This window comes from Manis javanica, chromosome 15 (genome assembly GCF_040802235.1).
Source record: "Manis javanica isolate MJ-LG chromosome 15, MJ_LKY, whole genome shotgun sequence".
NCBI classification, from domain to species: Eukaryota; Metazoa; Chordata; class Mammalia; order Pholidota; family Manidae; genus Manis; species Manis javanica.
In genome coordinates this window covers 23,094,696-23,101,033 of record NC_133170.1, presented here as the reverse complement: position 1 = coordinate 23,101,033, position 6,338 = coordinate 23,094,696, and the positions used below count along the sequence as shown (strand labels likewise).

The 6,338-nt window shown below is 41.1% G+C and overlaps 1 pseudogene; it reads right to left on the bottom strand.

The window, feature by feature from the left end:
* Positions 1–4,676: 4,676 nt before the first annotated feature.
* Positions 4,677–5,410, bottom strand: LOC118972829 (olfactory receptor 4P4-like; annotated as a pseudogene).
* Positions 5,411–6,338: the final 928 nt, after the last annotated feature.

The window sequence follows — 6,338 nt, the reverse complement described above, 5'->3', positions numbered from 1 at the left end:
CCAAAGCCTCCATCTTTTCTAGGGCTTGTGGTGACAGTTCTTCCCACAGATATTATGGGGAGCAATATTAGTTGTGCTATCCTTTGTCCAGAGGGGATTACTGATATGCCTTGGGGAGAGTGTGTCATGACTTTAATTTCACCTGTATAATCTGCATCTATTACACCTGGGGCAACATGTAATCCTTTCATGGTGGTACTACTTCTTCCCAGCAATAATCCTACTGTCTCTGGAGGTAATGGCCCATAGACCCCTGTAGGAAGGGCTTGCATGCCCATTTCTGGTGTTAATACTGTGTAGGCAGTGGAACTGAGGTCCAGCCCTGCGGTCCCTAAGGTCGCTTAAAAGAGGTCTTGAATGGATTTTCGCTGCTTAGAGCCTGACTCCCAGAAGCCTGATTCTCTGCAGTCTCCTGCAGCGCCCCATAGCATTGTTTGTTCGGGGCCTGGGGCTGGCTCCTCTGCCAGTTTCCCTGAAGGGGATGGCCATCTTTATCAAACCTTGATCTACAGTCTTTTGCCCAATGTTTTCCTTTTTTACACCTAAGACAAAGCGGCAGTGTAGCCTCACCTCCTTGATTAGCTGGAGGCCTGGAGGCTCGTGGACATTGTCTGCCTATATGTTCCATCTGTCCGCAATTAAAGCATGCACCGGCAGGACCCTGACGCCCATGAGACCTGGTCTGCTGAAGCATAACTTCTTTGATGGACTTCCTTTGCAGCGCTGCCGCCATAGCTAACCCCTGGGTATAGGATGGCCCTGTATCTGAACATAAGCAAATGTAATCTGATAAGGTGGCCTTTTTCCAAAATGGCCTTAAGACAGCTTGGCAGGCACTGTTGGTGTTCTCATAGGCCAACTGTGTGACTAGGGCGGTACTAGCCTCTGATTCTCCAAATGTTCTCCTTGCTGTCTTCCATAGGTGAGCTACAAATTCTTGAAATGGCTCATCAGGCCCTTGCCTGATCTTAGAGACCTCCTCTGTTCTACTAGTACTTTCTGGGAGAGCCTTCCAAGCTCTTCTAGCTGCCGCATTTGTTTGAGCATATACTGCTAACTGAAAGACCAACTGTTGATCCACCTCAGCATATTGGCCCTCTCCCGTCAACATGTCAAAAACAATGGATATTTGCTGAGCGTTAGTCCTAGCTGTTTTTTGACGATTCTCATAAAGTTCTGATTTCCATAGCAGATAATCTCCCCCTGTAAGACATGCATGTGCTAAGGACTTCCAGTCTCCCGCGGGCAAAGCCTCTGTAGTCATAGCTTCTAAAATGGTTAATGTAAACGGAGCAGTGGGGCTATATTTATTGCAGGCCTCTTTCAGCTCTTTCAACTGTTTGAAAGGAAATGGCACATGTTGTCTGAATACCTCTCCATTGTCACCTGGCCATTCTAACACTGGATAGGCAAAAAATTCTTGTGTGTCCTCTCCCTGATCTTGAGCTTGTTGTAGTACTGCCTCAAGAGGAGTAACCTTTCTCTGTCTCTTCTGCATATTAACTGGGAGCACATGAGGCTTTTCTTCCTTAGACTCTACAGGCTGTTTTTCTTTCTGCTCTAAACCCTTCTCTGTCTTTCGCTCCACTGTTTTCTCTTTAGTTTGTTCTGAGGATATAGGCTGAACAGGATCAGAACCTGCCTTTTCAAGGGGAGCTGTTTCAGCCTTACTCACAGGGGAGTCTCTTCTCTCGGGGTGCAGCTGTCCCATCTTTTGCTGCACTTCTAAGGCTAAAGTAAGCCACTTCAGGGTGCCCTGAATTTCATTCCACCGCTCTTCGAAAGGTATTCCAGATGGGTCTGTGGCGATTGTCTGCATTGCTGCGAGCAGGGATGGATAAACTTTCTTGCTAGAGCCTATGGAGGCTGTCTCTATTGTCTGTGCCTCCTTATCACAAAGTTGATGATAAACTTTCTTGCTAGAGCCTATGGAGGCTGTCTCCATTGTCTGTGCCTCCTTATCACAAAGTTTAAGATAAACTTTCTCCATTAGAGGGCTCTTTCCCTCCTCCATTTCCTCATCTGAGCCGCTGTCCGGTTCAGGCCTTTCCAGCACCTCCAATGGTGGAGAAGACGAGGAAATGGCTGGAAAAGCAAGATTGCTTTTGTTTTCCTCAGCGGCCTGACCCATACCAAGGGCATGCTCTTTCACATTTTCTATCTTAAATCCTTTGTGCTTAATATCTAAAGAATCTCTAATCAAGGTCCACAGTCCAAAAGTATCTACTGGGAACCTTTTTGATCCATGGGTAGAATAATAAGTTTGTAATTCCTCTCCTACTTTATTCCATAAATCTATGTCTACTGTCCCGTCTTCTGGAAACCACGGGCAGACTTCCTTAATAAAGTCTAAAAATCTTTCTAGTTGGGGCTTCCCTACTTTAATTCCCCTAACAGCCAATAATTTCTTCAACCCGCAGACATAAAGCTGTTTGCTTTTTGCCTGCCCCATATTGGACTCCCAGAAAAATCACTTACCACATCCACGTTGCGTGTGTGCGTCTTCTCTGGTTACCTTGGCCAAGGCTTTCTCTTCTCGACGTGGTGGCCCTCACCTTCTCCCTCTCCTTCAGGTCCCTGTTCGGGTGCCACTTGACGCAGTCCAGCTGCGCCTAGTTGAGCAGGTCCTGAAGTGCGGAAGGGGAGCCAAGAAAAGAAAGACACAAAGAGCTGGGAGGGCTGACGCTCCCGTGCGTTGCCAGCAAAACTTTAATGAAGGTCCAGGGTTTATATAATGCAGCGGGGTTACATGACTCCAGGACATAGCATTAGCCAATAGACAATCAAGCACAGTATTGATGTCAGCGGTAACCGGGCAGAGGTAGGCTCAGCAGGGTTCCAGTTAGTTGCTCATGGAATGCGTAAACAGAATGTTCTTTGTTCTCCATTGCCACCACATCAGCAAGTGGGGGAAGGGCATAGCCCACTCCCAACAAGGACGGTTGAGTAATCTCCGAGGCATATTGAAATTGTTAAGAATCAATATATGTATCTTGGAGAAAATAGTGGATAGAGAATATAAAGGGAAAACAAATTACATAGCACGGGTACTGTCTTTCCCTGAATCTCCTCCAGGGCTGGAGTGTGCTTAAGACACAAGGCGTCATTCTGCTCCCCACCTTCGTGGATTTCAGCTGTTAAGACTCCTCGTACAGTGTACATGTTTTACAGGGGTGGATGATTGAATTCCATCTTTACTATGTGCTAGGTGGTCAGGTTGGATAATTTTAACCACACTCAATGCTCATCTCATATTTACTTAAGAACCCAATGCATATAAGATGTGACTTTAAGATCTTTTATTAATGCCAAGAATGACTTAATATATGAAAGATATGTACACATATGTAAAGATGATTATCTTAAAATTATTGGGTTTTCTATATACTAACCACAAATAGTGAGAAAACAGTAAAAATATTGTATTCCTCTAGCAACAAAAGAGATGAAATACATAGGGAAAAAAATAAGAAATATGATACATTTATTTGAATAAATGACAAGATTTTACTCTAAGCTATTAAAGAAGAAGACTTCAATAGACTCTAGCATGCTCTTGGAGGGGAGAACTGAATATTATAAAGATGTTATTCCCCACCAAATTAATTTATTAGTTATAACTCCAATCAAAACCCCAAGAGAGAAATCCTGAGACTTAAAAAAAAAAGAATGACTGGCTCATAACTTGGAAGAATTGACTTGATTTCTTTCTAGTATCAACTATTCAATAGTTTAAGCTACACTTGTTTCATTTAAATTTATGTAGAGGTTTATGCTATGTAAAAATTATAAAGTGGGTTGAGATAGGAGGTTTTCAAACAAATATCTCAAAGTACAAAGGCACACACACTGTCAGTGTCTTTTGCCACTTCACAGCCTTTTTCAGTACCACCAAAAGAAACAATGAAATAAGAATTTCAGTAAGACATCTTAATTTGGAGTATGTATGTGTGTGAGTGACTATCTTTATATAAATTGACTTTTTTTCTTATAAAACTAGACTTTATGAATAAGAAATATTACATATTCAAACTGTTTGGAAATTGGAAAAGGAATATATGCATAAACCTAAGAGAATTAATCCAGTACTATGTACTATGTTGCCTGATTCCTGGATGTCTTGTCTGGCTGCTTAGATCCAGGGTGGAACCCTTTCTCATCCATAGTCATGGCTGTGTGAAGCTAAAATGTATTGAAGTAGAGAAATAATTGAAGAGTACATATCAGCCAAATGGTGATGCTCAATGTTCAAGTGCTCATTCAACCATGAAGGTGATTACTCTAAGGGAAGAGAAGCAGAGCTATGTGACAAAATATTCATATATTCATTCAATAAATGTTTATTGAGCTCCTAATAATGTGCTATATACTTTGTCTATCAGCAGGAAATTCACAATGAAATAAGTATGACATGACCCCAACTTTCATGGAGTAAAAGTTAATGATGAATGAAAACAAGGGAAGCACATCAGGACAGAGGAAAACCGCTGAGGACAAGCAGTGGTTGAAGGCTCGGCTTTTACACATTCTGCCTGATTTCCCATTGTTAGGAGGGAATCAAAGAGGGCAGGAGTGATGAGAAGATAGCCATTCACATCACAAGATGAACAGCCTTCCAGTCACTGGCTTCCTTTCCCAAAAGCTTTTACTGCACCGGGTTCTCCTTATGGCCTGTTTCATCTCCGTGTTTCTAATCTGTAAACAAGAAGGTTGAGCATGGGGATGATACCTGTGTAGAAGAGTGTCAACACTTGGTCTACTGGTAAAATTGTGGCAGGTCTAATGTAAACAAAGATGACAGGTACAAAAAACAGGATTACAACTATGATGTGGGAACTGCAAGTGGAAAGAGCCTTGTGGCAGCTTTTTACAGAATATGCTCTCATGTTACGTAATATCACAAAGTAGGAGGCCATCAAAACCATGGGGATCACCAGTCTCATCAGGCTGGAATTGGCAGTGACTAATAAACCAATTTTGTGTGTATCAGTGCAAGCTCGTTTCAACAAAGGATATACGTTGCAGAAATAGTGATCTATTTCATTGGGCCCACAGAAAGATGAAAAAATAGTAAGAAGAAACAGGCCAAGAGAATGCAGAAAACCCCCCTGCACATGAGGACATTAGAATTGAGTTACACCTTTGCCTATTCATGATGATGGCATAGTGGAGCGGCTTGCAGATGGCCACATAGCGGTCACAGGCCATTCCTGTGAGGCTGAAGACCTCAATCCCCCAAAGAAGTGTGTGACAAAATGCTGTTATGCAGTTTTTATAGGAAATGACCTTCCTGTCTGTCAGTAGGTCGGTCATTAGTTTGGGTGTCACAGTGGAGGTCTGAGAGGGCAAGGTAATTAAGGAAGAAGTACATGGGCTGGTTAATTAACTGACTGCACGTGATAGAGACCATGATAATCAAATTCCCCAACCAAATAGCCAACTAACAGAGTAAGAAAAATAGAAAGCAGAAAATCTGAACTTTCTTATTCTTAGAAACTCCCAACAGAATAAATTCAGTAACATTATTCCTATTTTCCATGGTCTGGTCTGATTCTGAAGAAAGTTATCTGAAATGACAAAAGTAATGTAGAAAATCATTGATGAGAAAACAGGAATCTCATATCTAATTAAAATGTCACAAATGCAATTTTTGAGGGCTTAGCCATTATAAGAGCCATTGAAGTCACTCATTCATTTCACAAAATGCTTTGAGTATCCAGTGGCAATACTCTCCTAAGAAATGAGGACACAGTGATGAAGTCCCAGCTTTTGTGTAATCTAAATTCTTTTGTGAAGAAGCAGGAAATTACACTTGTCAAAAATACAAATAATAATAAATGTGTAAATTCAAGTAGCGCTAAGTAGGGTGAAACATAATGTGCCACCTTAAGATGTAAACTGGAGGTAACCACAGAACTTCCCTGACTGGATGGTTTCCAATCAGATCACAAAAACAGAGGTTTATACAGAGTTTGGCATATAGTCAATGTTAAATAAACATTAAGTAAAGGAAAAAACTGAGAAATAAACAATGTGCTATAATCCTGAAGAAATAATACAATATTAGAAATAACCAACCAGCCATTAGGGAATTCATGATAGAACTGAAGTACAAATATTTTTCTGAATTGGTTTGTAATCTTTTTGGATTTATAAGAGGAAATAACTAGAATTTACTCCATGAAACTTCTATATTTCTTAAAAGTTATTTGTAGGTTCTATTGGGTAATGTTTCTCCAGCACTGCTTTTCTTATTTTTCTTGCAGGATTATAGTAAAAACAACCTTAGTTTAAAAAGTTAATTATTGGTTCAGGAATTTGTTAATAAATTGACACAT